This window comes from Thamnophis sirtalis, unplaced genomic scaffold (genome assembly GCF_051295495.1).
Source record: "Thamnophis sirtalis isolate CommonGarterSnake01/CBP01778 unplaced genomic scaffold, rThaSir2_p1.2 scaffold_7, whole genome shotgun sequence".
Lineage (NCBI taxonomy): Eukaryota > Metazoa > Chordata > Lepidosauria > Squamata > Natricidae > Thamnophis > Thamnophis sirtalis.
This window is the reverse complement of record NW_028261387.1, coordinates 60255472-60277836: the sequence shown is the minus strand read 5'-3', so window position 1 is coordinate 60277836 and position 22365 is coordinate 60255472. Positions and strand designations below refer to the sequence as shown.

At 39.8% G+C, this 22365-nt stretch overlaps 1 protein-coding gene across 1 annotated transcript in view; it reads left to right on the top strand.

The window, feature by feature from the left end:
• Positions 1-22365, top strand: part of DENND2C (DENN domain containing 2C) — a 60506-nt gene that overhangs the window by 1575 nt on the left and 36566 nt on the right. The window lies entirely within an intron of this gene.

The window sequence follows — 22365 nt, the reverse complement described above, 5'->3', positions numbered from 1 at the left end:
AACAGAAGGTGAGTGACAACTTTCTGGAAAAAGGTAAGGACAACACTTTTACGAACTGTGTTTGCAAACTCCAAAGGTTTGTGTTGGAGAAGAGTCAAAGGGTCTGCTTAGTTGAATTTTCCCCCTACAATGTTTTGAAGCAGTTTCACAGCACTACCAGGAAATGGTGTAATGGTGTTCTGTGACCTTTTATTATATTTAGGAGAGAAGGACAATGCTGCTTTTCCTAGTAGAGAAACAAAGGGAAAATGTTGGCTAAGGAATTTTGAATAATGCCATAACAGCCTATGTGGGATCAAAAGGGACTGTAATTGTATTGAATTGTCAGGTTCCTGAAGTTGCTGACAAGAAAGTTAAGAACCTAAATTTTGGCTTTGTATCCTAATGCAAGCATTAGCAGACTTAAAAGTTTACGAAATATAACATGCTATATTTCATATAACACTAATATTCACCCATTAGAACCTGTTATAAATTTATATGACTACACATTTTGTTTTAATTGTCAGCACTGGACAGACTTCTCAATCTTTTCCTATAACATAAAATTTGATTAGTTGATGTAAAATTTATGGGGATAAGTAATAATGTATCGTTTTCTTTGCTTAGTAAACAAGAGCCACAAATCATTGCTCATCTACTGCAAATTGCTCAAAAAATTATGAGTAGATCCCAATCTATCTTTTGTTCTGCAGTTTAAAAGAAAGATAAATACAAGGAATTATTCCTTTCTGTATTGTCCTGTTAAAAAGGGAAGCTCAAATAACAGAAGAAGCACTTTCTCGGACTTGATCTCTGTTTGTTACAAGAATGTTTGTTTCTTGATTTTTTTTAAATAAAAAAATAAAGATTTTTCTGCTATATCTGGCTATTAAAGTAATAATAAAATTTGGATTGGGGAGAGTAACATTTCTTCATCTTTGTTGGCATTGAAATGGTTTGGATTGTTGCATTTTTTTTCCAGAAAAATATTTTTAATTAAGTTCAGTGTATAACATCTAACCATGTTGTAACAATCAGGAGCTCTAAGCCAACACAGATTTTATCCTTACTTCCACCTATTGTGTCCATTATTTTGCATGAGAATCAAACTAAGACAAAATTTGGGGTTAAACTTTAATTGTTTGGGGGAATCATTAAGAATAGTGAGATTCTGTCCCTCTTTGAGGGAGTCAGTGGATAGTGAAACAGTTCTCTGTGGATGCCTGAAACTAATACATATTGCCATTCTAACCTGATGATTTGATAGTATGTGTGAAATCTTTGTGTCTCTGCATGCTTCTGAAATTGCCTTTGAAACATCCTTCACTTTAGCAATATGTGTTTGTGTGGTGGGTGATACCTGTATAGCTGGTTTGCTACTCTCACTGGGTTATAATTTTTTTATCATCCAAGGAGATGAATCTCAAGCTGTTTTTTTTCCTATAAAAACGTGCCTGAACAGCCACTTGGTTTCACTTTTACAATTAACTGCATTTTCCAGTTGTGTGGCTATAGTTTCTCCTTTTTAAAGTTCCTTAAGAAGAGAGAAAGGTTATAGTTCTTTAAGTAGAGGAGTTTTAAGAATGGAAGAATAAGAGTGGTCCTTGGTGCTCTCTGAGCTTGGTTGTTTCATTACCAAAGTAGGTAACATCATCAGTGCTAAAAAAAAATAAAAGAGTTTTCTACGGAAACTCTTCAATCATTGACAAAGTGTAAGTCATACTTAGTGAATATTACTGAATTCTGAATTTCCACAGAATTTGATATTTCAGAGATATTATATAATAATATGCTACATAATAGATTTTTAAGATTAATCCCTCTAATGTATGTATTGTATATGGACCAGATTCATATCTTAGGAATCTTCCTAAGACGTTGTGCTGATTTTTTTAAAAATCAAAAATTAGAAATGCATTGTAGCATGTTGGAATCTTTTCCATAGGGCAATAGGTTGGTGATGAATGGAAAGTAGCCAAGAGGAAAAACAGTAAGAGCCTTGTTGTGAAACTATTACAACTGGAGAACAAAGTTAAGTATTCTAATGTATGTATAAGGACCAGATTCCCACATTGTATGAAGTCATAATCTTGTTTGCTGATTTACAATTATTGTATGAGCCCAGACAGTGATGACTTATGAGTTGTTGTTGATTAGTTTCTGCATTAATATTCAGTGACCTTCTAGTTATCATGAATTATAATTAAATGTAGAATCTAGAGGGCCAGTTTGGTGTAGTGGTTAAAGCATCCACTAGAAATTTGGAATCTGTGAGTTTTAGTGCTGCCTTAGGCACAAAACCAACCTGGTGACCTTTGGTTAGTCCCTCTCACTCAGCCCTAGGAAGGAGGCAATGGCAAACCACTTCTGAAAAACATTGCCAAGAAAACTGCAGGGTATTTATTGTACAGGCAATCTCCAAAAATTGGACATGATTGAATAGAAGAAAAAATTGTGCAAGCATTTATTTGGTTTGTTAAAAGAATATTTAAGATAAGTTATCTATTTGATATGTGTGTGAAAAGATTTATCCTCGACATTCTTTATGTATGTTTTCACAGTGCGGTATATCGGGTTTACCAGTTGCTCCCATTAACTGTGCTTCACTTCTTGACTATCTGTGATACTGCAATGAAAGGACTTGTAATCTTGCATTTTCTCTATTTTTTTCCACTTTGGCAAATCTTTCTGATAAGTGTGGCCTTTTCAGTCCTGTTTCCTGCACTGTATCCTGTATACCAATTTGAAAGATTTACATGGAGAACTCCGGAAACTTTTTCAATAGGGCTGCAGTGGTTGAAATGGTGTGTGTGAGAATGATCTGGGGAGGCAGGAGGAAGAGCCACAAACTGGATAACGGGCATGTAAAGATGTCTCAGCTCACAGAAGAGGAGGCATGAGAAACATTTAGGAAGGGACCTTCCCTAGTTTTCCAGAAAGTAAAAGGAGACAATGGGGAAAATCTTGTTTTGCAAGATTCTGTTAATGTAACCATACAATAAAGATAGAATATTCATAGTTATGTTGTAGTTTAGTCTACCTCACAGAGCTAAATTGGTATTTTGGCTTTGATGGTCTTCCTGTAAAGTAATACAACACATATAGAGCAATTGATGACAAAATCTTAACTGGGTAATAAGTAGAATTCGTACGCATCAACTTTTTGTAATCCCACATTTCTGAACAATGTGGAAGGACTGTCTGAGGTTTGATGGCACTCCTTTTCTAGAAGCACCAGTTCTTGGGAACATCTTCCTGATGATGGAGATCAGGCTGGCTCCTCTTTTTGAAGTTCTGAAAACGTTTAGAAGCTGAGTTGATTTTGAGGGCCTTTCCTTCAGTTTATGCCTGATACCTTATTGCTTTCTGTTTTTTGTTCTTGCTGTTGTTTTTGTATCATTATGTTTTTATATGGGGTTCTTAGTGGTTATCCACACAATTGTTACAATTAGATTGATTGGTTTTAACTGTATTGTATATGTTTTAATTTTTGTTTAGATAGCTTGTAAGGTGTTAAGGGCCTCAGTGGCTAAGACACTGAGTTTTTAGATCAGAAAGGTCAGCAGTTCAGCAGTTTGAATCCCTAGTGCTGCATAATGGAGTGAGGTCCCATTACTTGTCTCAGCTTCTGCCAACCTAGCAGTTCGAAAGCATGTAAAAATGCAAGTAGAAAAACAGGGATCACCTTTGGTGGGAAGATAACAGCGTTCCGTGTGCCTTTGGCGTTTAGTCATGCTGGCCACATGACCACAGAGACATTTTCGGCTTTGAAACAGAGATGAGCACTGCCCCTAGAGTTGGGAACAACTAGCACATATGTGTGAGGGGAACCTTTACTTTTACCTTTAAGGTATTAAGAGTTGTTAGAGTGTGGTAAAAGTAAAATAAATAAGTACCGTATATATTTTCCGTTACAATTTAACATGTACATCCATGGGGGAAATGCAGTAAATGCAAAGCCTTACCTCCAGAAAATTCTGAACCATGAGAGCTTGTCCATATATCCTTCTTCTAGAACATATTAATCTATCACCACCTCCAGGTAGCCCTTGAATTATGACCGCAATTGACCAGGTCATGGATAAAGCGATCAGTAAGTAACTGTTTTGTTCTACAACTGCAATTTCAGCTCTCCCAATTGTGGTCATTAAATGATTGCATAGTTCATTAAGCAGAGCACACGAGTGCTTTGGTGCCAGCTAGTCTCCTGAACAATTTCATTTGTTTTCATTTGTTCTAGAAAGCTAGTGAACACAATCATTCAGAAAGCTAGAAAGAGGTTCTTTATAGCCTTCCAAATAATCATGAGACCTGGTGCTATTCTTGGGAGGCTCCTTCTTAAAATTGTGCAATTTTGAAAAGGAGCCTTCTAATCGATCATGAAAATGGTACTAGCATGCAGAAAGGCGTGATTCGACTTTTATAGAAAAGGCATGCTTCACATCAGGGGTGGGTTTCTCGCCGCATTCCAACCGAACCGGTTGGAACGGGGCCGGCGGCGTCCTCGTGCACGCGTGCGGCGCACACATGCGTACTAGCGTCTGTGTGATGCTCCAGCTGCTCCTGGAGGATCGCGCAGGCGCTGTATGCATCCTGCGCATGCGTGGAAGCGCAGAACTCGTCAAAACCGGATAAGGAGCGCGGGCGGGCGGGTGCGCCCTTTGCCGTTCCCAGAAGTTACTTACTTCCGGGTTCGCTGACCAACCGGTTCGCAGGGACCACTGCGAACCGGTTGAAACCCACCCCTGCTTCACATTGAGTGGATGTGCCCATCATCAGCTGCAGAAAAATGTAAAGGTAGGTGGAGCAATTTACTTGCGCTGCTGGGCCCTGTAACCGGTTGAGGCCTTCCAAGTTTGGAGGAGGGAGGAGTTGTCTAGTGAAGAGAGATAGAAAGATGTGAATAGTTGTGGTCAGTTATAATGGGGGAGAAGACTGCCAAGTGCCCAAATTTTCATCATGTGACCGTGGGGGCACCGCAATAGCTATAACTTTGGGTATAGGTTTAAGTCTCTTCATTCAGCAATGCAATTTTAAACAGTAGCTGAACAAATCGTTATTAAGCAAGGACTACCTGTTGATGGTTGACTTGCATTCTCCCTTTCTGGCCAAACAGCTGATATTGCTTAAAAGTGTAATGTATCAGATGGCCCTCGCATTAATGGAAGCTAATGTTTGCCTTTCACCTTTATGTGCGTACAAAGAAATAAGCAAAACCCCTAATTTTTATTTTATGAAATAAATATTATTGCATTGTGTACAGTACTTGCAGATTGTATGAAAAAAGTTTGGGATTGAATTATTAGGTAAAATCAAGATGATATTCAATTACAATCTGATTCATTTACAAATAGACATTGACATATAACCATTTGTATAGCAACCATTCACAGTTATGTCATTGGAAAAACAACTGTCCTCACACTTATCACTATCACAGTATAACCACAGTCACCTGATTAAAATTCAGGCACTTGGCAAACAAGATGTATTTATGACAGTTGCAGTATCCAACAGCCATGATATTGCTATTGTAACTTTCCTAGCCAGCTTCTGACAAGACAATGGGGGAAAGATTCGCTTAACAGCTGCATGATTCACTTGAGTGCAGTGATTCGTTTAACAACCATGGCAAAAAAGGTCATAAAATACTTAACAACCACCTTGCTTAGCAGTGGAAATCTGATCCCAATTGTGGTCATAATTTGAAGACTACCTGTAATTATTTACATTGGAAAGGATACACGTGACTTGTGTATGATGTGTAAAATAATTTTAAGAAAGGCCCTTTTCAGTTTTGTGGGAGACTGTGGTAGCCCTACATTCTAGTGCTTAGAGAAATGACAAGCCAGAGCATGTACAACTGACACCCAAAGCTGCGTAAGATGCAAGATGTGTAAACTGCTTCCGTTGTACAGGGCTTTGCAACCTGATGCCTTCCAGTTATTTTGGTCCACGAAAGGCTCTAATCAGAAGGTCTTGTGGTCAGGAGTTGTGAGGATTCAAAGTATTTAGAGGGCACCGGTTGTCTACCCCAAATCTATTGTGCTGTATGCTCCCCAGGAAACCCAGCCCTACCAGTCTATATTTATGTAGAATGCAAGAAATTGTTTCCTCTGCTGCTTTGTGTCAGCTGTGAATCTCTGGGCTCTTTGCCAGAATTTTAGCCTGCATTTGCCCTGGCCTCCAGAAAGGAGGCAAAGAGTGTTGGCTACCAGGGTTGCTGGATAGTCATGTTCACATCACAGTGCAGAGAAGCAGGGAAGTTGCCTGACATGGTCGTCCTCTCTCATTGCAGAATGCCCAAGGAAAACGCAGTGGCACTCCGTTACATCTTTGACTGCTGGTCAGAAACAAGGTTTTCTGTAGGTATTTATTTGAATAGCTGTGGGGGAGACTAGCGCTGTCGTAATTTGGTTTACACGTTGTGTTTAGTTATGTTGTTTGTTTCATGTTATCTTATGTGTTGTGGACCCAGGGATTGTTGTGTGTCAGTGGTGAGTTATTCCTCACATGCGGTGCATCCTCAGGCATTGTGGTTTGTTCAATAAAATATGGTTCTATGCAGTGTGTCAATGCAGTCAGTCTGTGTTTGCATGGAGCCTGACCCTTCAGCTGATGACATGGGTGGGTTCTTAGAGCAGTCTAAGCTGAACTGCAGTTGGCTAGTTTGTGATGCACTCTGCTGTGTAAACATAACCATGGATTGATTTTTCAGGGCTTTGCTTTTCTGCAGCACTTTTGGGTTGCTTCCTAAATTAGCCTTTTCTGCATCCCACTTTTTGTGTGTGTGCCTGATTTTGCGATTTCTCTGCTTGCTATATGATGGAAGCGCATTTTCCAGGAAGCCTTATATTACAGAGATAGTACCCATCGCTCAGTTTATTTTTGTTGCCGGCTCTGTGATAGAGCCAACTGCTGCAGGGAAACTCTGTGGGCTATTTAACAATTGGTGCCATGGTTACCCATGAGGCACACTGTTTTCTAACAAAAGCCCTTGGCTTTGTCCTGCAATTGAGGAAATGTTAGAATGCCCCCAGTGAGCCAGTGCTAAGGGCACTTAGGTCTTTTTTCCGGTCCCCCTAGTAGTTGCAGGCAAGTGTCCATCCTGTCCTAGGCTTAGCCAGAGACTCCTGCTTCTAAGCTAGTGATCTACTTTTAAGTTTTTAGTTCCTGTAGCAGAGAGATGTGAGCCGGTAACCACATAGACTTTACTGCTTATCACAAATTAATGGTATCTAAGTTGTTGTTTTTTCAGCGGGAGTGCTTCTTGCCCAAGGTTTTGTATTAGAATCCTGATCAGATTTGGTGTGCTGCTACTGGTGCAGTTGTTCTGTGAACTCTGAAGGGAAATTAATTTTGTTTTGGTCACAGCTGGTTGCAATTTTCTCACCTAGGAGTGTCTCTCTCTCTCTCAGTGGCCTTGAATTTGCTACTCTTTTCCTAACAGTCAGGTTTTTCTTATTGCTACATCCTAAGAAAACCTTAAGCATTTTGCTGACATCATTCAAATGTTGAAGGTACCATATTTTGGGGAGAAAGGAGCAAAAGATGATAATGCAGTCTGAAGCACATGGATCAAGCTTTTGGAAGATTTTGCTAACTCAAATCTCCTCCTCTCCTTTTTCCTTGCTTGCCACAGTTTCTAGATCAGAGATATCAAACTTAAGGCCCGGGGGTTGGATCTGGCCTGTGTGGTGCTTAGATCTGGTCCATGGGGCCTCCCTGGAAACAGCAAAAGATTGGTCTGCAGTGTCTCTGCCAGGGAAAACAGACCTTGGAAGGGCCACATGCAGCCTCCTGAGCTTCGTTTTCCCTGGCAGAGAGTTGCAGGAAGCCATCACAGCTGAAAACAGGCCTTGCAAGAGCTGCGTACAGCACTCCTGGGCTCCATTTTCGCTGGCAGAGGGTTGCAGGAGGCCATTGCAGCCAGAAATGAAGTTTGGGAGCCCGTTTTCACTGGAAGAGCGTTCAGGCCACCAAAGGCACCCCGACATGAGTGATGTCGAGCTGGCCACACCCAACGTGATCACACCCACCCCAGCCCCCAAGGTCAAACACAACCCTGATGCGGCTCTCAATGAAATCGAGTTTGATACCCCTGTCCTAGATGAATCACCATGAACAGCAAATTATTTTACATAATCATAATTGTTTTGTCCTCTGTTGCATAAAATTGTATGGTCAGAGAATGAATGAATGAATGAATGAATGAATGAATGAATGAATGAATGAAATGAAATGAAAGACTCCTGTACCTGATAATTGTGCAAAAGAGTTTTGAAGAGTATAGTTTTTATTATGACTGATTCTGTGGCTGAATTTGTACAATATTTAGGGTTGAAATGTGGTTGACTAGTTGCAGCTCAGTTTAATATGCAAAAAATGTAGTTAGTTTTTGAGGTCCAGGTGCTGACTCAGGCAACTACAGTGGTTAATTCCGTGATCATGGGTTACTGTATTGCCTGAACATAATCACTACACCATGGTATGACTCAAAGCATTTGCTGAAATCCAGTACTGTACAGTATTCAGCTGTAAAGCATACTTACCCATGGTCTATTTAGTTCAGTTTTTGGATTCACATGATGCATGAGAATCATTGCAGATTGATATAACACAATAGATTAAAAATAATTAGCTAATATTTGTTTCTCTGTGTTGTATGAATACAGTCTATACCTTGTTAGACTTGTTTTCAGAGTCAATGAATTAACTATGCAATGTCTCTTTGAATGCAGTTGAAACTCCATAGTTCTTTTCTTTCATTTCCTTTTGGCTGCCACCAAAGAAACCCTGTGCAGCCATTGCTTTAGGAATGCTGCTAAGAAGTTGTGCTGAATTTTTTTTTAAAGGGCATTAGAAAGGGCATTGTAGCATGTTGGAATCCTTTCCATAGGGCAATAGGTTGGTGAAGAATGGAGAGTAGCCAAGAGGAAAAACAGTAAGAGCCTTGTTATGAAACTATTACAACTGGAGAACAAAGTTAAGTACTTATTTCATTGATTTTCTCAGGATGCTGGTACAATTGATTTTTCTTCTTTCAACTTGTTCTGAGCAAGGAGGAAAACACGGGAGGAAAATAAATGTGAGATGTGCTGTCCATTTTCTTCAGGGAAAATGTTGCAGTATTTCAAGGGAAATGGTGTTACTGGGACAATTTTGTGCCTCCGAAAGCAGGCAAATCCTTGGTTATGGGTCGATAGTAGTTGATGTCAGCTACATGACAGAATAGGGGTTTGAAGGGTGATGAATTCTGGGGGAGGAACAGTGGGATTGGAGCCGAAACTAGCTCCTGCCTAATGTTATGTCCTAGATGAATCACTCTTCCTGCTCCACACCTTTTCTGGAGATGAGTGAAACAGGGTGTTTCTAAGGGACTGTGTATTTACTTATAGTAAATGATATTTTAGATAAACTTCTTATTCCCTCTGGCATATTATCTACATGAAGGAGTCATCACTGAAAATTCTCTGCATGCCCATAGCTAATTTGGCATTATGATGAAGTTGCTATTGAAATGTCTCCTAGATTTCTTTGCTTTAATTCTCAAGATAGTATAGATTAGAGAACCCTTGACATGTTCTACCTTCTTTCCCACAGTCAATATGCTGAAAATATAGTTATAGTATATCCACCCTTTCAATACAGTATATCAACAGATTGGTTAGTATCCACCACTGAGAATTTTCTGAGTGAATTAGGGAGAGAAGAAAAATTTGGATGTGTTCTTATTTCAGCCATGTTTTTTACTTGGTTATCTCATTTTTTTGAATTTGCATAATTACTACAACTGTTGTTTATAAATCACTGAATTTTTACAACAGTTTGAACAAGCTTCATTTAGCCAGCTTCATTTTAGTCTCACAGTTGTGGAAATCCAAGCTTTCATGTACTTTCCTATTTTGGGAGGGCATTTCAGATCTTTATGGGAAGTAGTTGGTGTGGAATTCTTGCATCTTTTATTAGAAACTTGTTTTATTAAAAGTATCACCTTCCTTTCTCCTTGCTATTTTGAGGACCTACATATCTGCCAATTGGGCCAAATAACTGATGGGGTAGATTTACACTTAAAAAATGGCATGTGAAGAGAAGGTTATTATTGCCATAATCTGATACCTGTTGCCTCTTCATGTCAGATAGTTTCGAAAAGTATATCTAGAGATTTGAATTCTAATAATAGATCTTCATTTCATCATCTGATTTCCTTGCTGTGTATTTTTTTTTATTCCCAAATTATGCAAGTAACTGTTGCCTTGACTATTCCTTTTTGATACTGTGCAGAAAGCATACATGTAACCAGGGAGGACATAACCGAATCAGAGTTAAAAGTGATTATTAAGTCTAACTCCCAGCTTGGTGCAGGAATCCAGATGTCTTCAGATAGTGCTGGCTCTTCAGCTTTGAAATGAAGATGAGCACTGTCCCCTAGAGTCGGGAACGACTAGCACATATGTGCGAGGAAAACCTTTACTTTTACCTTTAAGAAATGTGTATCCAGTCACTTCTTCAAGTCAACCAGCGAAGAAAAACCAGCTTTAAAGTCATTGGCACTGTTAAGCTACTGTTAGAATTAGGACGTTTCTGCTATCATTTAATTGGAATATGCCTTCTTACAACTTAAATCTCTCATTTTGTACCTTGTAGTCTGGAATAATAGAAAAACAGACCAGTCTTTTCTTAAGATATGAGTACTACATAGAGAAACCCCAAATTAACCAGCATTTATAGAGGGTGGGGCAAAGAGAAATGGCAAATAATCCATTTTATTCAAAAGTACATTAACTACACCATTGTCAACTCTAATGTTAGCCAGAGTTGACAATAAGGAACAATTTCACTTTCTCCCTCACAGATTTTTCTTCAAATCCTTTCCTATTCCTATCACCAGAGGGAAAAATATGCTTACCCTAATCTGAGGGAGGTTAAGGCACAAAACCCAATCCTAGAGGCTCATGGGAAAGCAGGAAGACATTGGATCCAAGGGTTTAGTTCTGCCTCAAGCTAGGACATCCTATTGGGGCGCTTACTGTTGGCTGAAAATCTATGTCACTGAATTTTCTCTAGGCATACTGTGGGCCTCAATGCTGGATGGATCTCCTGCCCTACTCTCAAGTTTCTTCTCTGCTGTGAAGAAGCTCCACCTAATCTAATTGCCTAAGAAGTTTGAGTTGGCTTTCTAAGTCCCAAAGAACATACTGTCTAGAATATTTTCTTTGACACTTGGTAACCCAAGGAAAATACTCCTGAACTATTATTAAGTGGAATGCTTTGTAACACAAATACAATAGATTCAGAGACTGAAAGCACCAGTTTCAAGTTAGAATAAATGTAAATCAGCCAAAATAAAGATATCCCACATTTTTGTACACAGTTGTACTAGGTTGGGTTGTTATTTTGGTTTGGTTTGGTTTTTTTAAGACCAGTTCTCTTTATTGAGAGTAGAGGAAATGGTTGCTGTGTTTCCCCATCAATTTTTTCTGGTGTTAAAAAGCTTAAGAAATAGAAACATGGATGTGTTTTTGCTTGCATTGCTACAACGCTAAGTTTTATACCTGATTGCTTCTTTGGTTTCCTTAGCACAACACAGTCTTCATCCAGCCAGTTCCTTGTTCTGAAACAATATTAGTTCCATGTCAGCATATAACTTCGGCTGGATAATCCTTCAGAAGAACTATTTCAGAACATGTAGGGGCCTGTGAAAAGCATTTTTTAAACTGATGCACCCAACTATTTCTGCATGCACGTGTGTGTACACCATTACTTTACGTCCTTTCAGCAGACTGAAAAGAATGTGCATGCAGAGACAGTTAGGAACAACATCTGAAGCAGCTTCACAAGTCTGGAAAAAAATGTGGCTAATTTAACAATTCAGAAAGATGTGTTTTTACCCATTTCTGTGCACTCTGAAGTGCCTCTTAAAGCATTTGCACAGTTCTATTTTAAAAGGTAACTTGGTCAGGTGATCTTCTGTGCACAGCATGACCTTTGTGTGTATAGATTTGGTTTTAGGGGATTCAAACGGAAAACTAAAACATCAGCTGGATTAATAGCTGAGGTTTCCAAAAGATGAATTCTGTTTGAACTAGTTTCATTGTCTTTTTACTATAAGCAGATATGCTTCTTCCTGTGTCTGAGAGGAACCTTCTGCAGAATAGCAATATAGCAATAGCAGTAGACTTATATACCGCTTCATAGGCCTTTCAGGCCTCTCTAAGCGGTTTACAGAGAGTCAGCATATTGCCCCCAACAATCTGGGTCCTCATTTTACCCACCTCGGAAGGATGGAAGGCTGAGTCAACCCTGAGCCGGTGAGATTTGAACCGCTGACCTGCTGATCTAGCAGTAGCCTGCAGTGCTGCATTTAACCACTGCGCCAAAAATAGATCACAACAACAAGAAATCTATTCCTGTTCCCTATCCCATTAATTGAAGGGGTATCATAGCCCAGGATGAATTGATGCATGGTTTTAAAAAATAAGTGTTTAATCTCACTTGCAATTTAGGCTATTTATTCATTTAGCAATTTTTGTCACTTGCAGCTTTTAAAGAATCGTCTCAGAAAATCTTTTTGATGATTCTCAGCCTGTGCTGGCAGAATTGTTTCATGATTTGGAAACAGCTGGAGCCAGCATTTTTGCTTTTTGACTCATCCATCTTTTGGATAGGATTCCACATTGGCAGCATATGTTTCAGCAAAATGCTCTTCTAGATTGATACCACCTCCCACTTTGAGAATTTTTCACTAAGTCACACTAGAATTGAGTATTTATTTATTTATAAATTATACAAATAATTCTGAAGTTATGTGCGGCTATACAAACTAATAAAACCATGTAAAATTATTTTTAAAATCCCTAGACTAATAAGGGAAAACACACTAAATAGCAGCATTTAATACAAAGCCTGAGTAGATAGGGGGATCTTAAATTAAACTGAAAAGCTGATAAGACTTGGCATCATCAACCATCTCTAAACAGGAAAGCTATTGCTTTGCTGGAAGACTTGTTTCTTGAATGCCCTCCAATGAATGGCCTCAGAGCAAATATCAATCAGAATAGAGCTAGAAGAGACTTTGGAGATCTTTTAGTCCATCCTCTGCTCAAGCAGGAGACCCTATACCATTTCAGACAGATGGTTATCCAGTCTTGTCTTAAAATCCTCCAGTGATGAAGCACCACAACTTCTGAAGGCAAGCTGTGTAATCTAACCATACATTGGGAAGAAGGTACAAATAATTTTCAAATGGTTTTTGATTGCATTGGTTGAAAGGAGTCTACTACTATTGTGCAAATTCTTGTCAATCCATATCCATGCATTACTCAATTCCTGCTTAACGTCAGTTCTGGACTAATTAAAATGTAGGGGCAAAATCCTTTAGGGAAATAGACACAAGTTTTAAAAGCAGTTGCTTCCTTGATCATATAAATAATTTGATGGTATAAAACCTTCCTGAATATATTTCTAAAAAGTAATTTGATCTTAATGCTGTTGGTGACCTCTTTCAACTCCTTGCTGACTAATACTGAAAGGATACATTTCTATGGCAAGCGGCCTGGTAAGATAGATGAGTTGTCTTCATTTTATACTCTATATTTAATTGTTCAAGAAACATCAGGCAACTCCCAGAGGTGTGATATCACCTCTAATTCCCTTTTTTTCGTACCTTGACTCTTCCACTGGTGCAGGAGGCTGGAGATTGAGGATGCTAAAGGATGCAGGGGATTAGATTTTAATGCAATCTGTTGATCTTTATACAAGGACAACAAATGCCTTTGGAGGGCCTTTCAAATTCAGAGTTGCTTTAAATAAAACTGTTTTTCAACCTTAGCAACTTTAAGAGGTGTGGACTACAATTCCCAGAATTCCCCAACCAGCTGTTCTGACTGGTTGATATAAATATTTTGAATTTGATACATAGGATTTCCCTGCGGAATTGAATTTGTGAAGGGAGTATGGAAACATGTAACTTTGTTTTCATTGATGTATCTCAAATGGTAGGAAAATGTTTCTTATCTCAAATATTTAAGAAGACCCAGGCTGTATTTGGATGGGGAATATCAACAGGGACTTAGGAATCTCACCTGGTCACAAGCAAACAATCTATTAACTCAGCAGGCTTCTTCAGATACAATCAAATCCCATGAGGCAATTTGTTTGTACTGTGATGGTCGATGCTTTTGTATTGCAGCAGCCCTTGTTTATGCAGGCAAAAATACTTTCTCTGGGTGGGCTTGACCTCAGCAATGAGGGGAGCAGTGATATTCAATCATCTGGCAATTCTATAGTTTTGGAACTCCTGGTTTTAGGAAATTAAATTAATCCCCATTGGGAATTTGGAATGGAAAACATTTAAAATGTGTTTTGGCTTGTAGTGTTGGAAAGAGATTGGAAAAAAAATGCCCGTCACGTGGTATTAACACTTTCCAATAGCCTTCTCTTTGGCAAAGAGATCAGGGAAGGTGCTCTCTTTTCCAATCCTGGCAATGCTGCAAGGGGAATTTTAAAAATAAATAGAAATCCATCTCTGGAACAGTCTCCGGATATATTTTTTAACATGTCTTTTTTCTTATTACTGATGCCCAATAGCCAACCAAATTTCAAAGAGTAGGAAATTTGCTTGTTGCAGCACCATATAATAAATGTGTGTTTAATGTATTTAGAGAGTATTTCTCAACCTTAGTAGCTTAAAGATGTGCGGACTTCAATTCCCAGAATTCCCTGGGCAGCTTTGCTTGGAATTCTGGGAGTTGATGTCCACACATCTTCTTGTTGCCCAGGTTGAGAAACACTGTATTAAGATATCTCAAGACTGGAAGCCAATGGTCTTTTCAAAAAAAATCCAGGGGGAGGGAAGAATGGAGAGGCGGGGCTCACACACATGCTTAGAAATCAACAGTTTGTTATAATATCTTATGTGCATCCAGCCAATGTGATTTATTTGTTAATGTGTGGGAAGAAACCAGCCAGCTGTTTTTTTAATTTGGTAAACCATAATTAAGGATGTTATGGGAGCAGAGCAAGAACAGGTGAGAAAGTTTATAATGAATGTGGTTGGGACAATTTTAATCATCAGATAATGTGATGGGGAGCCTTTGTGCATAATAATATGTTAGGGACAAATGTGACTGGCTCACTTGTAGTTCAGCATGTTGAGCAATTTCAGCAATTGCAGTTTACTGTTTAGTGTATTATATAAATTCATGTAAACTAAATGAGTTCAGTTAACAAATTATTACCATATTACAGGTAGTCCTCAACTTACAGCAGTTCATTTAGTGACCATTCAAAGTTACAATAGCAGTGAAAAAAGTGACTTATGATCCCTTTTCACATTTATGACAGTTGCAGCATCTCAATGGTCATGTGATCCAAATTAAAGTGCTTGGCAACTGACTTATATTTATGACAGTTGCAGTGTCACATGATCACCCTTTGTGACCTTCTGATAAGCAAAGTCAGTGGGGCAGTAGATTCACTTAACAACCGAGTTACTAATTTTACAACTGCAGTGATTCCTTAACAACAGTGGCAAGAAAGGTTGTAAAATGAGGCAAAACTCACTGAACAAAAGTTGTTACAACGTAAATTTTGGACTCAAGTTGTGGTCATAAGTTGAGGACTACCTGTATTCTTTAGTAGCAACTATTGATTAATTTTTAAAAATGAAATTGGGGGGGGGGCATAAAGACAATTTAAGAAATTGTAAATAGGTGAAATACAATCAATTATTTCTAAAGTCTGAGATTTAATGCACATTGTGATCTAGCTGTTCTTGCAAAAATGCTACCTAAAGGTAAAGGTTCTCCTCACACATATGTGCTAGTAATTCCCGATTCTAGGGGGTGGTACTCATCTCCATTTCAAAGCAGAAGAGCCAGCGCTGTCTGAAGACGTCTCCATGGTCATGTGGCCGGCATGAGTAAGCGCTGAAGGTGCATTGAACGCTGTTACCTTCCCACCAAAGGTGGTTCCTATTTTTCTACTTGTATTTTTACTTGCTTTTGAACTGCTAGGTTGGCAGAAGTTGGAACAAATAACAGGAGCTCACTCCGTTACATGGCACTAGGGATTCGAACTGTCAAACTTTCTGATAGACAAGCTCAGTGTCTTAGCCGCTGAGCCACTTACTGGTAGCCAAAGAGAGGTTCAATATCTATCTTCATTTGTTCCATTTTGCTTTCTTCAGAGGTATGTATGTATGTATGTATGTATGTATGTATGTATGTATGTATGTATGTAAAGAGAGAGGGAGGGTAGAGGGGGAGAGAGAGGGGAGGGAGGGAGGGAGGGAGGGATATATATATTCTCTAGGAATAAGGTGACTATTGATAGTGTTTTGATTTGATGATCCAAATTCTGAAGAGTAAATAATTGTGGGGTAACTCAGTTCCAAGGAGCCTAGGAAAGTGTAGGTCATCATACTATCACTGGGAATCAAATCAAATCAGACTGTTTTGTCTGGTTTTGGAAGTTTGCCTGTTGCCCATGAAAAGCTTTAAAGAAAAATGATTCTGACAGATTAATGAAAGAAATAAGTGCCAGTTTTTCCCCTTAAACTTTTTCGTGCTTACAAAAACCGATTGAAATCACTTTTGCCCTGCTTGTTTTGAGACAGTCACACTTAGGTTTGTGACGTTTGTGGATTGTTCATCCTACTTTATAAGGTCACTGAATGTTAAAGGTTTCCTAAAACTTTTATAAGACTGCTTCTGTTTGTAATGGTTAAGTCAGTTCTGTTGAGGGTGATTTCAGTTAGACCTTCTGCCTCTCTAATTGGAGAATTTAAATGCTGTTAGAGAAGCAGTTATTCTGGCAGTTTGAATGTGGCCAGCTGGTATCAGGGTGGGATTCAGCCGGTTCGGACTGGTTCAGGTGAACCGGATGCTAATTTTACATCTGGTTTCCCAAACCAGTAGTTGCAAGGACTGGCTGCCACCTCAGCTCTTCCCCTCCCAGGAGTCTCCACGTGGCTTGTTTTGGATGCCAGGTAAGTGCAGGGCCCGCATGGAGGCTCTAGGAGGGTGAAAAACAGGCCTTATGGAAGTCTGGAAATGGACCTTTTCTGGCCTCTGGAGCCCAGAGGGAGGCTGTTTTCGCCCTCCTGGATGCTCAAAGAAAGCCTCCAGAGCCTGGGGAGGGCAAAAAGCCTCCCCCTGCCGCGGTGCAGAAGGCCGAGTAGGCCACGTCTGCCATGGCCACGCCCACCCAGCATCCGGGCAGAGAACCAGTTGCTAAAATTTTTGAATCCCACCCCTGGCTTGTATCCTGTAACTCTTTAATCCAGATTCCAGTTACAGCATCTAGGTTACAGGAGGATGGCTTTTGATTCTGTTTTTGATATATAAAGAAGTTGGGGATGAGGAAATTAAACAGGGGTCTATGATAATTGTCATTCCATGGGGCTTTTCTGTCAGGGTTTTGGGCAGACACAGCTTGCTAGTCATAGTCACAACTCTCCACTGAAGACTGGCAGATTTTCTGTCCACTAGGTGCCTTACCAGAACAGATAGTAGATCTTATCAGGACAAAAGTCACCTATTTTAATGACAAATACAGATACCTGGTTTGCAAGCCTGTGCAAGTTAAAATAGTAGTATTCTATTCTTTCTATTGGGTGTGGAGGCTCATGAAGGGTTGTGCCTTGAACAAGAATAGCCAGTATTTCTCCTGAGATAGATTAGGATATGATCATATTTGAAAACTTTATCAGATTTCAAGAGCAACATACTAAAGATATGTAGAGAATTTTGCTTTGAAAAATAAAGAAATATCTTTTTGGGAGGCAGTGAATATCCAGGCAGAGTCTCTGCTACCCCCCTGTAGTGAAAATTGTACATTTGGTCTTCCTTTAAAAACAAGACATGCCTTAAGATTGATTTGGGTCAATATTGCCTGCACCCAATATTCAAAGAATGTCATTTGGTCAGGAGAAAATGTAGAAGGGATCCACTTGAAAAGGGAATAAGAACCAAAAGTTGACCTCCGGCATTTTACAGAAGTATATAATAAAGCTTTATTTTTGTTTAGACTGTCTTACATTTGGGTGCATGCTATTTCCTCATGTTTAAACAAAAACTTCAGCAGTAGTATATTTTTTCCAAAGTAGAAGATTCTACAATAGTTCTTTTTTTTAATACCAGTGTTCAAAAAGTCCACCCTTCCATGATTTTGTAAGCATGTCCTGCTCACATCATTTTTTTAAAAAAATATTGACTGGAAGATTCTCAGAGACCACCTGCACCAGTTTTCTTGGCAAGGTTTTTCAGCAGTGGTTTGCCATCACCTTCTACTTCATGTGGTTATTTCATGATCTATTCCTTCTACATCTTAACCAATAGGGCAGCGATGGCAAACCTTTTTTGGCTCACGTGCCATAAGTGGGGGGAGCACAGGGGGGTTGTGTGTGGATATGCCACACCCATAATGCAATGCGCAACCCCACCAGTGTGCATGCGCACACTACAAGCTCTCCCCCCCTTTTTGCATGTTTTTTTCGCCCTCCCCTGGCTCCAGAGGCTTTATAGGAGCCAGGGGAGGGTGAAAACAGCCTCCTCTGCCCCCCCTGGAAGCCCTCCGGAGGCTTCGGGGACCTTCAGGAGGCTTCCCTGAAGCCTCCGGAGCAGTCAAAATGACCCTCCAAGCAAACCGGAAGACCGTTCCCAAACTTCCGGTTTGCCCGTAGGACTGTTTTTTTGCGCTCCAGAGGCTTTAGGGAACCTCATGAAGCCTCCGGAGGGCCTCCACGGGGATGGGGGAGGCTCTTTTCGCCCTCCCCAGGTTCCTATAAAGCTTCTGGAGCCTGGGGAGGGCGAAAAATGGCTTTTAAAAATGGTGCACTCAGCTGGTCAGTGCGCACATGCATGCTGGCCACCTGGCAGGGCAGCGCCTCACGTGCCCTGACAAATGGCTCCATGTGCCACCTGTGGCACACGTGCCATAGGTTCGCCATCACTGCAATAGGATATTGAGTTAACCCGATTGCCTGGGTTTACATTTACCATATTTTTCAGAGTATAAGATGCACCTTTCCCCCCTAAAAGGGCATGGAAATGTTGGTGCGTCTTATACACCTAATGCAGCCATTTTTGACCTCCCGAAGCCCTGCCCCTACATCCCATTTTTGCAAAAAATGGCCCATTTTCCGCCCATTTTTCTCAAAAATGGAAGCATTTTTGCCTTCCCCCAGCTGTGCTGAAGCCTGCAGAGTGCTCCTGGGGGCTGGGGAGGACAAAAATATTTTTTCTTACTTACCTCTTCGAAATCCTGGTGCGTCTTATACACCTGTGCATCTTATAGTCTGAAAAATATGGTACATATGGATGGATTTTACAACAAAGCCACATGTTTAGTCTAGTGTGTCTTATGAGCAATCTTTGTGTGATTAATTTGTAGTTCAGTATGTTGTACTAGCTTAGAAACAGAGTTGTTTAAACCATAGTTCAGTTAACAAAGTTATGTGAGCGGAATCAGTCTCTTAGTGGATGTAACAATCATATGACACCTGCTCTGCAAGGTTCATCAAAAAAGCCTCAAAAAGATTCCCAGGATTAGCTAAATATGTGGGTTGAAGTAGGAGTTAGTCTGGCGTTGAAAAGAGAAATGACAGGGAAGCATTGAGGGAAAGAATCACCATAAAGATCTGAATCATACATGCAACAATACTTTCTTTTCCTCTTTGTATGAGAATCCTGCATTGTGAGTTAGAAATTGTTCACATTTTGTGAGGTGATTTCTACCCTTGGACGTTACACTACTGTATCCTTCTTTGATTTCCAAAATTTCCATGGATTTTTTGAAAATCATTAGCCTTTGATACCAGTCTCCTATTCTGAAGAACGGCCTTGTTACGTCTCCATAACAAGACAGGAGGAATATAGACAAAAGGAATGTAGAACAGGGTAGATTAGATTCCTATCCATGTTGTTTCCAGACCGGTTTAATTATACTTAATTCTTATTCTAATTCTTAATGCTAGAGAAGAGAGTCTCAACTGTTCATTGGAAAAGAACTGTCTGAGAGAATGAGAAATGCCTTGTGGTGCCAGGATGAGCACTGTGAAATTGTGAAGGGTCTCTATGGATTATGGCAGTAATATTTAGGGCAGGCCTGGGGTGTCTTTTAGAGGTCAAATAATTCTTTACTAATTTGACATTATTTTCTATCACTGAGGATCATATATGTCAAATAAGAGTTAGATTAATGCCATCTATACAGGGTTTTTCCATTTGGAAGCCTCATCTCAGTATCCATCTATATCTGGTGTTGGCAAATTTTTGCATGCAAGGGCTACCTTCAGCACCATTTTTGGTCCTCTAAAGACTGCAGAGGATGTATGCAGTGATGTCAGCAAGAGCCAAAACAAGTAGGGCACTTTTTATCTATTTGAAGGAGAGCATCAAGGAACAAAATAAGTACCGTATTTTTTGGAGTATAAGACTCAACGGAGTAAAAGATGCACCAAGATTTTGAAGAGGCAAATTTAAAAAAAAGGTTTTGCACTCTGCAAATCTCCCAAAACTGGCCCGTTTTTCGCAAAAACAGGCTCGTTTTTTGTAAAAAAAAAATCGCATGTATAGCCTTTAGGAGGTGTATAGAGTACTCCTGGGGGCTGGGGGGGGGGTCAAAATTGAGCAAAACACCAGCCCATTTTTCACTCATTTCTGCCTTCCCTGCCCCCAGGAGCTCTCTGAAAGCCTTCTACAGGCTCTGCATGGCCATTTTGGTGATGGGGGTGGGGTTTCGGGAGGCAAAAAATGCTGTATTCAGTGTATAAGACACACCCAGATTTTCAGCCTCTTTTTTGAGGGAAAAAGATGTGTTTTATATTTTGAAAAATATGGGTATGTTAAGATTTGCAGGGATTAAAATAAATAAAAGGAAAAAAATAAGCGTAATTTGGGATTGAAGCTTTCACAGAGCTGGACTTTGTCAAAGAAAACTCTAGCTATCTTTTATCTTCTGAAAACTCCAAAAGTGAAGGGTTTTCTTAATTTTAGTACAATTCTCCTGCATTTCCCTCTTCGGTTATAGCAGCTTGGGATCTCAGCAAGTAGAAAGAGTGGTGGCAATGACTTTTGACAGTCATGTAGCAAACCATAAAATGGGTAAATTCTGGAACCAACTAGTGCTTTGGATTTAGTTCCAAATGGCGCTTTGGAATGTGTCAGAGTGCAAGGGCACTATGTGATTGTAGTTATTTGTGCCAATATCTCATATTGGTTTTGTGTAACAAAAAACTTTTGCTGCATAAAATATTATCAAACAGCCTTTGATAAGAAGTAGAAAACAATATCAGCCTAACATCAGCCTAACATCTGCTTTCCTGCCTGCAAAGCATTACTGACTGCTGGAAGAGAATCCATCAATCATTTTCCTTTATGTAAAATAGGGCTGGAGCAGGGCAGGAGACAAGTTAGGTAGGTTGATGGGTTTAGCCGTCTGTCAGTCTCACTCCTCACTTTGCACAAATGTTTTGTGTGGGTGAATTCAAAGAGAGCCAGACTAACAGCTGATCAGCATAGGTGGGAGAAATTGCACAGTGAAACAGTAAAGCTTTTCCACTGGTACTTGTCTCATTCTTTATTCAGAGCCATACCTCAAGGCCATAAATTAGCTTGGAGATCTGGCTGATACTGGGAAGAGCCCAGTTTGCAAGAACTAGACATCACCCTGAGATTAATGCAGATCTCTATCAACTTCAAATCTAATAGCTATAAGCTTCCAATCCTATGACTTGTGCTGTTGGAGCGTTTTGAGTAATCTTTCTGCAACTACTGTTTGAATGTCCAAGACAGTAGTAGTAGTAGTAGTAGTAGTAGCAGCAGCAGCAGCAGCAGCAGCAGCAGCAGCAGCAGCAGCAGCAGCAGCAGCAGCAGCAGCAGCAGAGGTTCTACCTTTTACTTTGTTCTCAAATTTGCTGCAATTTGATATTCAGTTCTACAGGCAAGGAACTTTCAGTGTATGGGCCAAATGAGCCATTCAGTTGTGGCTGAGCTCACTTCTCTAGATCAGATTTTCTTACCTATATTCTTGACTTCATCCAGGTGCAAAATTTCTAGATTTGGGAGCGAGTTTGTAGGTTGATATAAAGCCAATTCTCACACAGACATGACAGCATTGGGCTTCTTTTTCTTTTAGCACTGTTTTAATGGTGTCATAAATATAGAACAGGTTAAGAATATCTAATGAAATGTATCTTTGTGAATCAGATGAGTGTACATCATACAAATTCAGTTGCTAAAATGCTTGTATTACTTGCAACTTCTGGTGTGTGTGTGTGTGTGTGTGTGTGTGTGTGTGTGTATCCATTCCATTGTGTTCAATTCTCAGAGACTACCTGGACAAGTCCCTGCAGTTTTCTTGGCAAGGTTTTTAAGAAGC